Genomic DNA, 19,822 nt, shown 5'->3' with positions numbered 1-19,822 from the left:
CCCAATTAGAAATTCCATTCTTTAAATCCCCCTCCTAAAAATATTATCATAATTATGTAAAATGTGTAAACGCTCACATGGAACAACATAAAATGACCAATAATTAGTAATGCAATTTTCAATAAAATAGATATCCGCATGTTCAATAATGAAAACAGAGCAAAAGAATTACACAAATTTAAACAAACCTGACATATACATAAATAATCACCAATGTAAGTCAGAAAACTCGTACAGTTTTTACAAACTTGGCTTTTTACTAACCCAGAGATCCTAAGAATTTTCAAGACTCAGGCACTTATCGTTTATTATACAGAACCACAAAAGAATATTGAAGATGCGTCTCTTTGGAACTACTGATGATAAACTAGAAGAGAAATACTTAGGAAAAGTAGTGAAAAACAAATAGGATGAGGGGGGTCCGCTCCAGAACTCGGGGAATGAAAAACAATGAATGAATGAATGCGAGACCATTGAAGTAATCAGGCAAACGCAAACAAAAAATCCTAAAAACATGCAGAACATAATGAATAATCCCACAGAAGTACTCACATTTCTGCAAATCAGTCCCACGTACATTACACCCTGATTCTTCATTCATCGACCCCTCAGGCTTCGTAACAACGAACCTGAAAAGAGAAAATCGCTCTGTAGTGCCGCCATCCCAGACATAAATCGTATCGAATGAAAATAACAATTAAAACTTTCAACTTTATATTATAAAGTCAACAAAGCATTACAAAAGATAAAGGCTAGGACCTTCAGCCCCTACTCTAAGAAGAAATGCATCCATTAAACAATTGAGACACTAAAGATAAATAAAGAAGCTATGGACAACATGTACAGGCTTCCGGAAACCCCAAGGCCATAAGGAAATTTGAAGTAATTCCAACCACAAACCCCCCCCCCACCCCCCCAAACAAAATAACAGAAAAAGTTCTTACAGAATGTTATATTCTTATTTTGGTCAGGAAATTATGATACATGATTTTGTTCACAATATTATTATTATTATTATTATTATTATTATTATTATTATTATTATTATTATTATTATTACAGCAGAGACCTACTAACAAAGATATGTAAAGACATGAAAGCTGACGAAACATATACTATAGATAAATCCCTCAACAGTTGTTGGGGAAAGTGGAAGAGTAAAGGCGGTGATACATGACACTTTCAAGTATCATCACATTCTTCTTTTAATCTCAAAAGTATCAACGTCCAAAGCACAACGAACCCGGGAGGAATGTTTTACAGTTTTGCAGTGAAAGACATAAAATACCTCTAGCATTTGGCAAAGTTCCATCGTAGTACCCCCAGAAGATATGGCTGTTGGCGCTAACATACGAGCATCAGGTACTAATAAAGAACGATAAAGTGCCCTAGCTGACTGTAAATGAATGAACTCTACCTAAATACACCTTACGAGAGACTGCTAAAGATTATATAGCCCAATAATGGTAGGAAAGTTGTGAAATCACCTTTTCGGGCTCCCAGAAAGAAGAAACAGTATCCCAGCAGTGATGCCTAATGCTGCCAAAGACCTGAAGAGCGTGGTATAAATATTAATTATCTTTTTTACTTCTGAGAATACGAATAAGAAATATGATGGGAGTAACTTGTTTGATATACCATAAGCTGGAGAAGAGCTGAATGTACATATAGAACAATTCACAGTTTTTGAGGTGGAATCAATATATATATATATTATATATATATATATATATATATATATATATATATATATATATATATATATATATATATATATATATATATATATATAATCTTATAGTATAAGTTTTGTATTGCAATTATAATTGTGGTAATATGATTAATTCACCTCAGAACCTGTGTATCATGTTATGAAATGTATGTTTGGTGTTCAGATTCCCAAATTTAAAGATAACATGTGCTAAGTAATCCCACTTTTCATTTTGAAATAACGTAAGACCGAGAGTAAGCGCTTATATGTGAGCCTCTGTGAAGAGGGTTGTATCCACACTTTGAGAATGTCTTAGCGAAGCTGATTTCTTTATCAGCGTAAACACGTGCGTAAGACCTCCCAGGCTGCACTGTTATTCAACCCCTTGAAAATAGATGAGTTAAGCTAATTTTTTATCGTCCAGATCGGGCCTGTAACGGAACAAGGGGCCTTATTCTTTCTGCTCAATACCCCTATAGAGATGAGGTAATATGTTTTCGTCTCGGTGATACGCATAGTTACGCATATAAAAGATTCATTCGCTTTTGAGACATAGCGGCGTGCGTTAGAGTTTAACATTGCTCTCTCTCTCTCTCTTGCTTGCTCGGTTGCAAGGCTGTTTCAGTAACTTAACGTAGCTCACATTAATTTTGTATTTAAGAAGGTCACTCAGTAACTGTCTTAATGTATGTGTTGTTTGTGGAATCTGAACATAGTATTATTTCTATTAGTTTTGTGAAGGCGCCCACAAAAGTGTAAAATTGTAACAGGCCTTTTGATTGAAGCTGCAGCTGTGTATAAGGTATTTTTACAAATGTTTTGAAGTGCACTCCGAGGTTTTATCATTTTTAAACACATTTATCTTTTGCTTTGTTCTTTTGACATATCCAATCTTATATGCTTAATGTTTGTACTGCCAATGCTTTAATTGTTTTCGTATTATGCATTATGTTTTTGCATTGTCTTTATTTTGTTTACTTAGTTTGAATAATATTCTATTGTGTAATTGTTGGAATTTAACACTTGCAAGTTAATTTGTAACTAATTGAATTTCATTTCAAAGTTAATTATTGCTTTATGATTTAATTTAATTAATTTTCTTGATGAACTTTGATTTAATTTTGCTTAATAATTAATTCAAGAATTAATTAAACTTTTGTCTTCAAATAATAACAGTTTCCCTGAGATTGTGAATTTCACTTATAAATTTTGAATTTAGAAATAAAATTTTGTATTTAAAGTTTATATGAGTATTTCATTTTAACCATCAGTATTGCATTTTATTTTGTTTAGGTAGAAATATAGAGTGATAATTGTGACGTTTCCCACAAATAAAACAGAATCAGGGAAATACTTAGATTTGACATTGTAGAAGGAGTGATGCCCTTTAATTAAGATTACCTCACACCTATTTTAATGAACTTAGACTGATTGTTTTCTTGACTGTTCAGTTAAAAAAAAAGGGGGGGGGGATCACTATTACCTTTAGAGTATTCAGTCGTTTAGTATTTGTGATGAAGGGGCAGGTGTCTGGCTGTAGTGTGGTAAGTAATAACCAGGTACTTGAACAAACCGTGCCCTAAGTACAAAGGGTGTCCCAGACCCAGGAATAAAAGGGTCTCTTGTACTAGCAAGTACAAATGGTAAGTGTAGTAACCAGATACTTGGCAATTTGGGCTAACAAATATTAATGGTGTCCAGACACAGATCTTTGACTATTTCGTGCACTAAGTATTAATGGTATCCAGACCCAGATACTCTAGGCCACTTTGTCACAATATATATATATATATATATATATATATATATATATATATATATATATATTATATTGCTACTTTCAAAATGCATATATCCCCTCTTAGACTGTATAAAATGTTATGTAGAGTTTGGCAACATTTTTTCAGATTCCTAGCTAGCTTAAAATTAGGATGTTTTAAATGTGTGTTCAGATTTTGCATAACATAATATAAAAAGAATATATAACGTAGTAAAGAAAAAGAGAGAGAGATTATCTTTGTCTGTTTGAAGGCAGAGTTGTTTTTCAAAACCTGTCATCACGTTTGATTAGAGACATTGAGGTCTTCGCTGTGTTTTGGGAATTCTGTCATCACATCTGATAGGGACTTTTGCTCGAGTCTGTTTCGGTCGAGTACATGTCTTTGTTGAACAGACTGATTTCACAGTTCATCTGTAAAGTTGCATCAGTTTTCGAAACTTCTAGAAAGAATCATTGCACAAAATATTTTGTGTCATCTCCACTGTCCAGCTTTCGTAAGGAAGAGAATTTTCATTACATCTTAGAACTGCGTTCCGTTCAGACATCTCTCTCTCTCTCTCTCTCTCGACATACTTGAGTTTATATTAACGTAACGATTTCATACTTACTGAATGGTCACTCGTAACTTTTAGATTTCGGATTTGATATTTCTTAGAGTTTATTTAGTATTATTAAATGTTTTTGTGGAATCTGAACAAACACTGTGTGTAACAGAGCCTGTTTTTGTGAGTGTGAAACAAGCTGCAGCAAAGAAAGAAAATTGGTATACCAAGAAGGTAAAGTGTGTTATATTTTAATTAGTTGCAACTAATATCTAATGGTTATGATGGTTTGGTAAGAAACTAATATCTAATGGTTACGATGGTTTAGAGAACTAAAAACCAATAGTTACAATGGTTTGAGAGAAACTATTTACACTTTTTACACATTGCAAATTTTTGTGTTTTGTGTTTGTTTCATTTTAAGTTATTTTTATGTTTTGTGCATTTATTCATTTTCTTATTGAAGTGTGTGTTTTTATTTTATATTCTGTGTGATTAATACTTTTTGCAATTTTGGCATTTTCCACATTTTTCTGTGTTTTCTTTTGCATTCACAGTTTAATTAACTTTGCTATTTTCATTACATAATAATTGCACATTTAATTGAATTTAACACTTGTGAATTAATTTGCACTTGGAATTCTTTTCAAGTTTTATTGTTGTTTAGCACTTGTGAATTAATTTCCAAATTTCAATTATTGCCTAACACTTTTGAATTTTGATTGAATTAATTTTCTTGAATTTTGTGATAAATTAATTTTGATTTAATTTTACCTAATTGATTCAAGACTTAATTGAACTTTACTTTGTTTTCAAGTAACAGTAATTTTCCCTGATATTGTGAATTTCACTTATAATTTTGAGTTTAATAATAAATTTTTGTATTTAAAATTTTTATAAGTATTTTATTTGTAACCAGTATATTTGCATTTAATTATGATTATACTGATGTTAGGTAGAAACAAAGAGTGGTAATTGATCTGTTTTCCTTCAATTAACTTGAAGTGACTTAGAACCAGGGAAGTACTTAGACTTTTGAAATCAGGGAAATACTTACTTTTAAAGTTGTTGATGGAGTTATCCCCTTTGATTAATTTGATTACTTACACGATTACCTCACACCTGTTTTGATGAACTTAGTCTGATTTTCTGCAATAGTGGTAAGTTGTTAAGGGATCACTGTTGCCTTTAGAGAATTCAGTCGTTTAGTACCTGTGATGAGGGTTCAGGTGTCTGGCTGTAGTGAGGTAACAATTAATGAATGGTAAGTGTAGTAACCAGATACTAGGTACTTTGTCACAAGTATTAATGGTGCCCAGAGACCAGGGAAAGCAGATTTCATTATCACACTGGTATATACTGGTGGTGTTAGGGATATATTTTGTTAGGAGAGTGACCATATAGTTTTGTTTTGTATTTATTGTATTGAATTGTAAGTTAGTAACTTAGAGGAAAATGGCTCAGTTCAAGGTTCAGGAATTTTTAGCAGCCCCTTCCATCCAAGTTTTATCTGAAACCACTCTGACTAAAGCACAGTGGAGCGCTTTAGCAGTGGCATGTGGTCTTTATGTGTCTACTAGTATGGTAAAGGCACAAATAAGATGTATTGCTATAGAATCATTGATAAACTCTGGTAGAATAACTGATGAAGACGAGTTAGAATTGGCTCAAGAGTTGTTGAATGCAGCACGTGCTGATCTCATAAATAAGCAAGCAGAAAAGAAAGAGAAAAGTGATGCAGAGTTAGAGCTTAGATGCATTGAAGCAGAAGAGAATTTGGTTAAGCTGAAAATGCAAGCTGAAAGAGAAAGAGAAGACAGAGAGATAAGAGAAAGAAGAGAAAGAGAAGAAGAAAAAGCAGCAGAAGAGGAAAGAGAAAGAGTAAGGTTTGAAAGGGAGATGGAATTGATAAGAGCTAGATCCACATTACCTGTAACACCATCTAACCCTAACCAAGGTAATCAAGACCCTGTATTTGATGTAGTAAGAGTACAGAAGTTAATCCCTAAGTTTACTGTAGAAGCTCCAGAGGAGTTTTTTTATCACTTTGAGAAAGTGGCTTCAGTTATGGGATGGCCAAAAGATAAATGGTCAGTTTTGCTACAAAGTGTCTTAATTGGAAAAGGGAGAAGTGCTTATCTAGCCTTAACAGCTGATCAGTGTAAAGACTACAAGGTACTTAAACACAGTGTGCTACAAGTTTACCAGATGACCCCAGAGTACTACAATGAAAGATTCATAAATTTAAGAAAAGATGAGAAGGGAACATTCTTAGATTAAGCTTACAAAGTGAGAAGGTGTTTTAAACGTTGGGTAGAAGCTGCTAAAGTTAAAACTTTTGATGAGTTAGAAGAATTACTTGTTCTTGAACAGTATCTTAAGGGAATTCCTGAACATATAAGAGCCTATTTGAGAGAGAGAAAAGTGAAGAAACTTGACAAAGCTGCTACACTGGGTGAAGATTACAATATAATTAGTAGTAAACGTAATTACAATGTCAAGTACCAGAGTCAATGACGCCCAGGTTTTAAGTCTTATCCAAATAAGAGGAACAAATTTAATGGGAAACCTACAAGTGATACTACCAAGAGTACACAAGGTAATACAACTCAGCAAGCTAATATGAAATCCTCATCCAGTTTTTCAAGACAGTTACAGCAACCTAATGTTGTCTGTTTCAAGTGTGGAAGAGTATGACACTTCAGTCAAGAGTGTTACCGGAATCAACAGCAGTCAAAGCCAGTTGGTCAAGTAGTGAAAGGTGACCAGGTGAAACAAACTACGAAGAGCAGTGCGGGAAAGAATCAAACTCCAGAGAAGAATGAAACTAAACAAGCTGAATGTTTAGCAACCAGTGGAAATGTAACCTCAAGCAGTGAGTGGCTTAGCAGTCTAGAGGCTTTTAAGCCATATATCTATGAGGGTATGCTGTCAACTCAAGGAGGAAGTATGCAGGTACCAGTCAAGATATTACGTGATACAGGAAGTAACCATAGTGTGGTAGTATGTGGTTCTCACCCTCAGTTGGAGAAGAGTCTCACAGGAGATTCAGTTATTTTGAGGGGTATAGGAGGAGAGGAAGTAACTCCTATATGCCACTTACACCTGCCATGTGAATTGGTGACAGGGAATGTTGATTTTGCTGTAAAGGACTCACTGGCTGTGAAAGGTGTACATGTTCTGTTGGGGAATGAAGTTGGTGGTGTGCCATTTATTCCTTGTCCTGTAGTGACAGACAAACTGTTGAGGATTAGTCCTACAGTAGAGTTGGAGAAGAATAACCCCCACCTTTTTCCTTGTTGTGTAACTACCAGAAGTATGAAGAGGACTACGACTACAAGTGAAGAAACTGAGGATTTACACACCCAAGAAGGATCAAGTGAAGGATCTTTGTGCTTAGAAGAATTGTTCCAGGGAAGTGATGTTTCCCATAGTGCTGACCAAGAAGAGATTTCCCAAGAAGATGAAGAAGATGACGACGACAAAGAAGAAAAACCTGATGTTCCTGAAGAGACTCAGAGTAGTCAAAGTGCTACAGAAGATAGTAGTGAAACTACAGTAGCTGAATTAGCAGATATTGAGAATTCAACCCTTGAAGTTGGTCAAGTGACAAGAGAGAAGCTAATGGACTTGTAGAAGAAGGATGCATCGTTAACTGATTTGTTCTTCAGAGTTGTTGATCAAGAAGAGATGCAACAAACACCTACATGTTATTATCTGAAGGAAGGTTTGCTGATGAGGAAGTATAGACCTACAGATATACCAGGAGATGCTGTATGGGGCGAATATCATCAAATTTTGATTCCATATTCATTGAGGAAGCAAGTGGCAGCAGTAGCTCATGAGTCTGGACATATGGGAATCAGGAAGACTGTGGAGAAGATCTTGAAATATTTTTTCTGGCCTGGACTTCACAAAGATGTTAGCAGGTTTTGTCGTGAGTGTCATACCTGCCAAATAGCTGGAAAACCGAATTAAACCATCAAGAAAGCCCCCCTACAACCTATAGAAGTTAGAGGAGAACCCTTTAGCAAAGTGATTATAGACATGGTTGGACCACTGCCGAAGACAAAGAAAGAAAATGAGTATTTGTTAACTTTAGAAACATATCTGCCAAGATAGTTGCTGAAAAACTTGTGGAGTTTTTCTCAAAGTTTGGTATACCAGAAATAGTACAAAGTGACAGAGGAACAAACTTTACTTCAAAGTTATTCCAGGATGTCTGTAGTTCTATGAAGTTTTCCATATATTTCTTGCAAGAAATATATGGAAAACTTCATAGAACTACAGACACTTTGATTAGAAAACTGGACAGAAAATTAAACAACCATATCAACGACAGTGATTGGACCAATAATGCTAGAAGTGATTGTGTGGTGAATTTATAAAGCAAACAAATAAGTGATAATGCAGTGCATGCATAAGGCTTTGGGTTGTCTTTTTTCATTTGTAACAAACCCTCAGCTTTATCAATAGCGACATCTCTATATAAGTTTGAAAAACTTATATAGAGACCTACCACAAAATCATTTAGACATTATCAAAGGCATGACATATAGTGCTACGCATACCTATCATGAAAATAACTTCCCCGCTCGCTACAGAAAAAGTTTAAAAGAATTGAAGAATGATAATGGCTTACACATTACCAAGGCTGATAAATCCAATAGTTTAGTGGTTCTTGACAAAACTGACTACATATCATGCATGCATACTTTACTAGAAGATGAAATAACTTACAAAAAACTCGCAAAAAATACGTTGGACCAAGTAATAAAAAACTTTAATATCAATATCAAACAAATTCTTAAAGATAAAAAAGAACTTTTGTGTAAGTTAACTGTAAAGTGTCCCTCATTACCTTATTTATATGGCCTAGTCAAAACTCATAAGGAAAACAAACCTATGCGCCAAATTATTAGTACTGTAGGATCAATTGCTTATAAACTATCTAAATATCTTACTAAATTGTTATCCCCGCTACTAGGAACTGAATCTAATTCACACATCCGGAATTCTCTTGATCTTGTAGAAAAATTAAATAACATTGTACTAAACCCTAGCGATATCTTCGTCAGTTTTGATGTATGTTCTTTGTTTACAAAAGTCCCTATTGACACTGTGCTAGAATATTTAAGTAATGAACTTGTACTGCATGAATTGCCTATGTCCGTTAGTCACATAATTTCCTTGATTAAGTTATGTATTTGGGATTGCAGATTTACTTTTAATGGAGAATATTACCAACAAATATTTGGTATGGCCATAGGTAACCCTTTATCACCTCTCCTTTCAAACTTATATATGGAATTTTTTGAGAGACAACACCTCCCGAATATCACACTTGTCCCCTTAGAATGGTACCGATATGTCGATGATATCTTAGTAGTCTTACCTGTTGGTATCGATGTAAATGATTTACTGTCTAAATTGAATGATTTAGTGCCATCCATAAAGTTCACTGTTGAAATTGAAAATAACCATGTCATCCCTTTCCTAGATGTATTAGTACAAAGAGAATCTTTCCAATGCAAATTCAGTATTTATAGAAAACCCACAAATAATTTAACATTTGTACATTTTTTTATTCTGGCCACCATCTTAATATTAAAATTTCAATTTTTTCTTCTATGTTCCTACGCGCTTTGCGTATCACGAGTCCACAATATCTTGACCAAGAAATAGAATACATAAAATAGATAGGAAACGATCTCTGCTAACCACCTCATTTAATTGATTTATGTTATCAAAAAGCTCACAAAAAGTTTTATAGTGTTGCTATTAATGAAAAAGAAATGCCTAAAAATGTACTTAGCTTACCTTACTTTCGTGGATTTGAAACCATAAAATAAAAATTTAAATCGTTTAATGTTAATGTAGTGTTCTCTTATAACATACCATTAAATATATGCTAATTAAGAATAGTCCCGTAACAAATAACAACATCATTTACAAAATTCCTTGTAAGGATTGCCCATCGTTTTACGTTGGTCAGTCAAGTAAAAATTTATGTGTACGTATTAAGCAGCATATGTATTCAGTTAGAACAGCCCAGACTTCAATTGCACTGTTTATCCATCTGAGTGAAAAATCTCATTGTATTAATTGGGGTGATACCTCTGTAATTGCTAGATCTAATGATTATGTTTCAAGAAATTTACTGGAATCGGCAAGTATACAAATCACTAATAAAAAAAACCTAAATCTTAGTCTGGGAATGTACCATTTGGACCCATATATTTGTAAGATGTTTATGAAGGACCTTAAAATAAATGAACTACTAATAAATTAGTCCCACATGTATATAGTTATTAATTCTTTTTCTCTCTCTCTCTCTCTCTCTCTCTCTCTCTCTCTCTCTCTGGTTCGATATTCTCTCTCCTTCTTTCTCTCTTTCTCTTGCTCGATATATATATATATATATATAGATATATATATATATATATATATATATATATATATTCCTTTCGTCTTTTCATTAATAATAATTTTTTGGGAAAATTTGTGTAAATTTCATGATGTTAAATTGTATATGCTTCCTTGTTTTTTCAAAATGTACTGTTTTCTGGAAGAATAACTTGTTTACCGCATGTATCCTCCAAGGTGTGGCTACCCTCAGGCGTTTCCTCGTTTCTGTAGAGTGAAATCGACCTTATTGCTAATCTTGTAGTGTCAGTTTGGATATTAAGCCTTCTTTTGACTATGTTTTCCTCTGTAAAATCAGTTTGCCTTAGTAAAGGGTTGGAACAAGACCGAAAGTACTCGGCTATCTCGCTTTTTAATTTTTTTCTTCGTACCAAAACCTTTTAACCTTATTATATATATATATATATTATATATATATATATATATATATATATATAATATATATAATGTGTGTGTGTGTGTGTGTGTGTGTGTGTGTGTGTGCTGTCAGTAATGCATCTCTTCTCTGTATCTCTCAGAAACAGTACCGTTGCTGTTACGCTGTATTATAGCTCGTTGATACACAGGATGGTATAAAATGCAGAATGCGCAGACCATGTAACATCCGAAACTTGGCGGTCGGATTCAGGATAAATTTTTAGTCAAACACTTCGGCTTTACTTAGGGCGAAGATTTGGCACACGCACTCTGGCTAGACCGCATTATATATCTAACCATAAGAGTCAGTATACAACGCGGACCATACAAAATTTGAATCTATTGATATTATAAAACGAGGAGTATATATATATATATATATATATTATATACTATATATATATATATATATATAATATATATATATATATATATATATATATATATATATATATAAATACAACATAAAACGTTTGTACTTGGTGTTACCTTAACGTTGGTATCATTATAGGCTAAAGGTGGGTACACACGTGAGAGCCGAACCTTGTATGTGTAACTGAGTTACGCATATACGGTTACAAGGTGTCAAAATGTAGAGGACGAACCGTAACCACGTTAAGCACGTAACTTCATTTCAATCCACTGCGATCACCAGTCTGTCTCTGTCCGGGTTGTTTACCGACGATGGCCACCATGCAAGTAGCAGCTGCCGCGTACATTTATACACATTATTTAACGAAGATGAAGCGAAATAAAAGAAGATGGTGGCAATCAAGGTTATAGACTAGAATGGTGGGTACACACGTGCGAACCGAACCTTGTATTGTAACGATTCTTGTAACAAAAACGCAAGTGTGGACGGTTCCTCGAACCCGAACCCCGAACCCGCGAGGTTCCAAGGCCAATAGAATATACTCTATTGGCCTTGCGAGGTTCGAGGCTCGGTTCGCCCTCCGTCCCGCCAATTGTCGGTTTTTGGGCCCCGCATCAAAGGGAGGTCTCTTTGAACGTTACGCCATGTGTGGACGGGACCTGTATGACACGCGTAACAACAGAGGTTGCTGAACTTGTTTTACACCGACTATGAACAAGACCGTCCATAGTAGAGTCCCTTGTTTTGGTCAGTCAGTACGTATATGTCTACCATGGCTGATTGAAGTGACGAAGAGGTCCTTCAATTTATTAGCTATTACGAAGAAAAGACTTCACTGTGGCCAGAAACTTCTTGGAATCTCAAGTCAGCGAGTAATTCCCGACCACTGTATTGTACCCTTCTAGTATATAACCTTGATTGCCACCATCTTCTTTTATTTCGCTTCATCTTCGTTAAATAATGTGTATAAATGTACGCGGCAGCTGCTACTTGCATGGTGGCCATCGTCGGTAAACAACCCGGACAGAGACAGACTGGTGATCGCAGTGGATTGAAATGAAGTTACGTGCTTAACGTGGTTACGGTTCGTCCTCTACATTTTGACACCTTGTAACCGTATATGCGTAACTCAGTTACACATACAAGGTTCGGCTCTCACGTGTGTACCCACCTTAATAATAAACTTTTACTGGACACAGAAGAATTACGTGACAGTATAATGGGCTAAAAATCAATACAAACACTCATACACACAAACAAGGACCATAAATACCAAAGAAAAGGGCCTAAGAATAAATTTGCTCCCTGAATATTTCTCGAGACACCAGAAAGCTGTACTTGTACCATTGACGGTGTATCCCCTACAAGCGCTTTATTTAAAGTATGCATTAAAGGAATTTCCTTCCTGCTTCATATGAGAGAGATAACAAGAAAATACGATGATTTTCAGATAATATGTGATTTATATATTGCTGTTCCTCATTTCTTACTATCGTTTAGTTCTGATAAAATCCCTTAGTTGTCGCGATTCAGTTTACTAAAATATGTAAAATAATTATATACTGGTAACCCCTTAGCCTATCGTATTGTAAAATTGAAGTAGCAAATATTAAGAAAAAATAAAACTGATACCGTAATTAAGTCAAACGTTCCTTCCGAGTAAGAACGGTAACGGAGGACATCGCTCGCTGGCTAGTTACCCATTCTATTTATTCTTCGTTTTCTTTGAATTCTTAATTTCAGAAAATAGTAGTTTCAAGATAAACTTCACTAAAAAAATATTAGTTTCTTAGCAGACCACTGGCGATCTATCAGAAGTAGGATGTTCTTTATGAAACATAGCAAAAAGATATGCATTTCTCAAAATAACCTAAGGGCATAAATTTGGAATTGGGCAATGGGAAACTACAACATGGAGCAGGCGTTGATAGCATTCCTGCAATAAATGTTACACAAATAAACACACACACACACAAACACAAAGAGAGAGAGAGAGAGAGAGAGAGAGAGAGAGAGAGAGTAGTACAACTACTATACATTACATGGGGTAAATCGTTCCATTTCGCTAACATAAGCAGTAAAGCATTGTAAAAATTACTTCGCTTAGGTTCGTAGGTAAACCGAATAAAAATATTTCTCCCCCTTTAATGACAGACCTTTGCAGACGATACACAAGGTCAGCAGATACACAAAAGTAAACTATCTACAGCCTGCCAAAACATTATTGTAAAACACTCAGGCTTGACTTCACGTCATTGTTATTAATGAACCATACTGATTCAATGTAAAAGCAAGGTGTAACTTGGGGAGCGGTTAACTTAAACATGGAGAAGATAGCCTGCGTCCTGCGCTACCGTATTTTCAAGACCAATAATCATGGAATTACTCCCATGAAATGAAGTCACAAATAGACTAAACTGACAAAATAAACTAATTTATCTAAAGCTCTCGCTTGCGTGTCATCACTGTAATCAGTAATGAACATACACTCCTACTGCGCATATAAATCTAAAATATTTGCTACTGGGTACAAATTATTCAATGATGCCAGAAAAAGTGCCCTAGCATTTCCTTCGCGAATACTGGAATACTGTCTGTCAGGAAGTATATTCCTAGATCAAAGGTGCTTACAACAAGGACGCAAAGAACAACATATAAGCAACTTTAGACACTCTGGTCTTTGATAGGTGCAACCAGCACTAAACAACCTTTTATATATATATATATAAATATATATATATATATATATATATATATATATATATATATATATATATATATATATATATATATATATATATATATATATTATATGGCGTCTATATTCATATAGTGTTCTCTTGAGGATGATAATAATCATAATAATAATAACAGTATAGTATAGTATATAATAGGTTAACTTGTTTTGTCATTATTTGATACAAATTCATAATTAGCAGAAAATTCTCCGAAGCAATTTAATGCTTATATGGCAATAACATAAGGCAAGTTTAATTATTGTACATTAAAGATATGCAGACTTTACATCAAGCTAAAACATATACATAAAAATATATGGGTCAAGCCCAGTTTGACACAGGATTGTAATATTAAGAAGCGCATTAAAATACAAAAGAAGACAAGTCCAGCTTGCAACACAAAAAAACATTTATACAAAAGCCAATACAATAAGATACAGGTCCAGCTTGTGTTCCAAGGAAGATTCAACTTGCAATAAAAATACTTGGGTAACTAAAAGGGGTTTTAAGAGACACAGTTCAGTACTACTTTAAATACGTACTGTTGCTCAAGTAACAGTTTTTTGCAATTTTTAAGAGAAACATAAAAGGAGCCTTCTAAAAGTTTTCTGTCGAGTTCGTTGTTAAGCGCAGCTGATAGTGGAGGAATCTCCTTTCAACCTCTACGTATGGTAGGTGTATGATAACCACGACCCCTAATAGCATATTCATGGGAACTTAAATTGGGGCGTAACAAAAGATCATAAAAGTAAGGCATCTCACCCATAAGCAGTTTCCTCAAGAACTTAAATAAGCTTAGTTTTTACAAGCTACTTATGTTTAGTATCTGTAAACGTGTATAAAGTTCCGATGTGCCTACCACCGGTCTTCCATCCTCTTTCTGACTCCCAAAATTATTCTTAGTAAGCTGTTGACACGTACCTTCAGTCTATTAAGCACAGTAACAGGTGCAGAGCCCCATATTAAGAGGAGGTTATTCAAGTAAGGGGGCACTAGAGCATAATATAGTTTAAGCAATATGTCAGTCAGCAAGAAATCACGAGCACTACTAACTGCGCCAGCTATACGGCTGATATTAAGTGAGACATTGTTAAAGTGTTTTATATTTGTCAAGGTATTAGTGATGGTCAAGCCTAAGTATTTGAAGTCCGTTACCCATTCAATAATGCCATCACCGAGAGATAGGGCGGGGAGTTCTTGGGGAGACTTGGTCAGGATAAACATCAACTTACAGTTACTAGTATTAGGAATTAGCATATTTGCTTTTAGGTATACCTCAAGTTCACTAAACAAACTCCTAACTTTATTCATAAGCTCGGTGAATGAATGAGAAGCCAGCAGAAAAGCATCATCATCCGCAAATAAGATTGTTTCGGCCTGCACTACATTAGGTAGGTAATTTATAAATATGTTAAAACAAAGAGGGCCAAGTATGGGACCCTTGAGGCACACATGTAACCGCCTTATCATCAGAATCTATACCACCATTTGCGCCTACATACTGCCTTCTTTTGTTAGTAATGTATGATCTTAGGTATGGATGAAATTGGCCACGAAACCCATAATGCTATAGTTTATCCAATAGTATTTTGTGTGACACAGTGTCAAATGCCTTTCTCAAATCGAGGAAGAAGCAGACACAAAAACTCTTCTCGATAAGCCTTTGTTGCAAGAGATACATTTAATATTGGAAAGCAAATACATTACAGCTATCCTTCAATATTACAGCGTCTATAACCTCGTCGTTGCGACGCCAGTAAGAATTAATAAATCAATAAATCCTTCAATATTAACGGCGTTGTCACAAATCTTATTACCTTTATTTTTTAACCTTCCAATAACATGTGCCACCTCGACATGATCAGTCGGCCTTAAGTAACATGTTGTCATTATTGGAGGGGTATGGTAAGTATATAGTTACAAGCTGGGGTTCTAAATACCCACACGGTAGTTCTAAATTACCCAAGCCAGTCAAGGTCTCATCAGGTGTCTGGATATATTTCAGCCTGGCAGCTTTTTCAGTTTTTAATGAGACTATTAATAATTGACCACAGTTTCGAAGTATCATTACCAACATCTTTAAATTTACTATAATAATATACTCGTTTGGCTACTCTAATTGCTTTTGTTAGCATATCTCTATATTGCGTATGGGCCAATCTCTCAATCTTACCTTTCAAGTACAATTTATATAACCTGGACTTTTTAGAAATACAAGATTTCAGAATAAGTGTCATCCATGGAGCTGGCTCGATCAGTTTGGACAAGGATTTTTTAAAGAGGAAATGAGCTCTCATAAAGTTTAAAATCACCAGTAAATTAAGAATCATACACAGTATCGAAACTATCACCAAGAACAACAAACTCGCCAGGATAAAAATTAGATATAAGAAATTTAAAAGTCAAACTCCTCTTACTTAAAGATCTCTTCACTTGAGTAACCCTATCTATAACCTGGTTAGCAAATGGCTTAAATGAAGCCATAACAATAAAATGGTCTGTAAGATCATAAGGGATAACGTACTACGTGTTATTCACATTATCAATAATAGAAATACAAATATGGTCCAACAGACTGAACCTTGTTAAAACATTATCTATGCTTACTTTGGTGGGTATTGTGACCAATGGCTTAAAGCCAATTTCAAACATACCATTAATAAAATTGTCAATATATCCAAATTTACCCATACTCAACCAGATTGAATATTGTAATCAACCCGCAATGCTATAACTTTCTTGTACCTGCAAGTAAAATCCCTCTTCACGAAAGATAAATAATTAGACAAACGCATTGTTATTCTCGGAGGAGGAAGTATGGGGGATGGTAGAAAGCAGAGCAAACAACGTCAACACTGTTAAAGTTGAATACACCTGTTAAGACCTCAAAGAGGTCGTTTACAGACGAAAAATTTTTTTTACATTTTCGCCTGTATACCATATTTTATCAATATCTTCACTCCACCATAATGGTTTCGATATATATCATGAGATTAAAATCCGGGAATCACATATCAGAAGATAACCAAGTTTCAGTAAAGATTACACATGAAATCAGGGTTATCAGGATAGCAAAATGTGATACAAATTTAATAAAATTCTTTTTACAACTTCGTATGTTCAAGAGTAATATATTAAAACATGTAACAGTTACCATATTAGATATTAACTCACAGTCAAGATAAATTACACAAGGGAGGAGAATAATTATCCAGATCTAGCGTCAGTATAGGGTATTCGCCGTTTTCAAAATTAATAAAAGCCATCATTGATTACAAAACAGCGCTTACACAGTAACGCCAGGTGTTTCAATGTTAACATTCACATTATCCAGAGAAAGAAGAAAAAGAAGAAGGAAATTTATTTAAGGGTACCATTGCAAAGGCAAATTATCTGCCCTGAACTGGAAGGCCTAACTTAGTTGTGGCATACACGAATAAAAAGAATACACATGCTCAAACTAGTGGTGGCAGAGTTTCATAATTTTTCGTTCAGCTGCCTGATGCACGATTCATGCCTATCAATCTATTTTTCTTTTCAAAGATGGAAGAAATCTTACGTAATGACGTTACAAACAGTCACTAATATCTTTAGCACATTGTGTTATGTTACTGCAAAATTGATGTGAATGAAACAAAGCGATAAAAAACGTCATATCCCAACCACTGATATACAGTGATGCTCAAATCTCATGCAACATGACTCCATAGGATTTTGTTCAAAATTCACTAACTGGCAGCCTAGTAGCTCTATATTTATGTATTATTTCAATGCGAAAACGCGATTATTGCATATGATAAGGCCATAATATATTTCTTAAGAGTGAAATCTGTCACATATTTCAAAACTGTAAGAAAATGTCATGTGTAGCCAAATTTCAGAAAAACTCTTACGAAACATTTTCAAAACTTTCGTTCACTCATCGCTGAAGCATTTGACCAAAACGAAGTCGTCATCAAACATTAGTTCAAATGTTAAATAAAAAATAAAAAATTGTCATAACATTAATAATGCTTCGAAAGCAAGCATAGTTTGAAATAGTCCTATTTGATTGCTTTTACACCTCAACGCTGAAAAAATGTAATATGTATATACAAAAGTAGAATGCGCCCACCGATATCTACGTGTGAGGGGAGCATGTGTGACGTATCTTTAGTGTCGGTGCAACAACAACCACCTGGTGTAACATAAGTAGGTCTACAATGAGTAACGACTATGAAATTATCTTGAAAACATTTACTTTTATACGTGTTAGAAGAATGTTAGGAATTTCTTACATAAATATTTGTTATATTTCTTACATATTTAAAAATGATGGCATACTAGCAAATATTCACCTCTACCATTATTCTTTTGTCAAAACCAAGATATTATTCCTAGGCCTAGGCGTTAGATTTCTTTTATTTACACTTAACATTCACATCTCTCTATTAACAATTTCTGGCTAGAAAACAAATGAGGTTATCCACACATTCTTGCACTCCAAGTTACCTTATGAAAAAATTAATTAAACACCAAAAGCGAGCAGAGAAGGCTTTTTAAGAAAATAAAATTTTAAACCAGTTGAAAAAACAAGTGTTCCATACGCCTTGATATTAATACTTATGATACTTCGATTAATAGCCGTCTTCTACATATAACCAAAATCATCATCATCATTTATTCCTCAAAGAACAGGTAATCTCTACAAATAAATTCATCAGTAACAGATTACATCTCAGAAGGCTTAGATTATTTTTTAGGCCTATACAACATTTTGGAACATACAGGCAGCTTAAACACAGCCAAAAACTTCAACATTCAAAGAAAACTTGTTTTAATTCATATTCCTACTCTGAAATTGTTGTTATGACTGTTAAGCTTATTAGGTCTACTGTCATAATGCTGCAGACGTGGTTGTGTTGACCAGTCCGAGGAGCATGTTAAGTGTGCTTTCATCGATGCCACCGCTAACCTTCACACCGCACTTTTAACTGAGCAACGTAGAAAAAAAATCAATTAAAATCACTCAAATTGCGAATTATACCAATGCATAATAGGGATCATATATATTCAACCAAAAATAAAATAGGGCTAGCTGTGAATTCGCAAACTTTTCGATATGTATGACATTACTAATAATAAAAAAGTTTAGCACTACTTGGCAACGTCACGTTGAGAATCTGGACGATACCAAAAGAATCATGTCGCATGAGATTTGAGCACCACTGTACACATTACCAAACAGATATGAGACACCTATCATTAGTAGTATTGCATAAACAATAGTCCTTACATTATCATTTCAATATTAAGTTGAAGGTAGTTGAACGATTTCATTTGTTAAATTTTACAGAAAACATTGGAAACTCACAAAATGCTATGAAATAAGAAAAAAAAAAAATGATAATCTAACAATGTGAACCAGGCGACCTCATTCTATTGCTTTTGATGTCGCTATGTGCGCGGGAATCTAATGTCAATGTGTCATTTATCGTCTAAGAACATCCCTCGCTGCGCGAGAGACAATTATTACACTGCATTCGGTGCAAAGTTCCTGTTAGAGAGATATCAAGAAAGCTTTAATATACCGGAGAGAATCATACACAGATGAATAAAATTGTTTAGAGAACGGCAAAGTTTAAGACATGGGTCTAGAAGTGGAACTCCCTCGAAGCACCACAAGTGAGCAAGACAATACAGTGGTGTCAATGTTGCTGAGCAACGTTCATTTGTGAATTTTGAATTCTAGCACCTGGTCACGATATTTGCTGAACCAGGCAGGAATCATGACTAGCTCTATGCTTATGACTGGTGTCAGGTGAATAGTTTAGATGGAGAGGAAGAGATTTTTAA

General features: G+C 34.5%; 1 long non-coding RNA gene across 1 annotated transcript in view; it reads right to left on the bottom strand.

Annotated features, from left to right (window-relative positions):
* Positions 1–459: 459 nt before the first annotated feature.
* The window catches only part of LOC135216987 (uncharacterized), a 183,210-nt gene continuing 163,847 nt past the window's right edge, over positions 460–19,822 (bottom strand). The window contains exon 3 of the long non-coding RNA XR_010314993.1: positions 460–629. This is a non-coding gene — a long non-coding RNA (uncharacterized LOC135216987). The remainder of the gene's footprint in view (positions 630–19,822) is intronic.

This window comes from Macrobrachium nipponense, chromosome 7 (assembly GCF_015104395.2).
Source record: "Macrobrachium nipponense isolate FS-2020 chromosome 7, ASM1510439v2, whole genome shotgun sequence".
Lineage (NCBI taxonomy): Eukaryota > Metazoa > Arthropoda > Malacostraca > Decapoda > Palaemonidae > Macrobrachium > Macrobrachium nipponense.
Note: the sequence above shows the minus strand (reverse complement) of the source record. Positions and strands in the feature narration are given on the sequence as shown.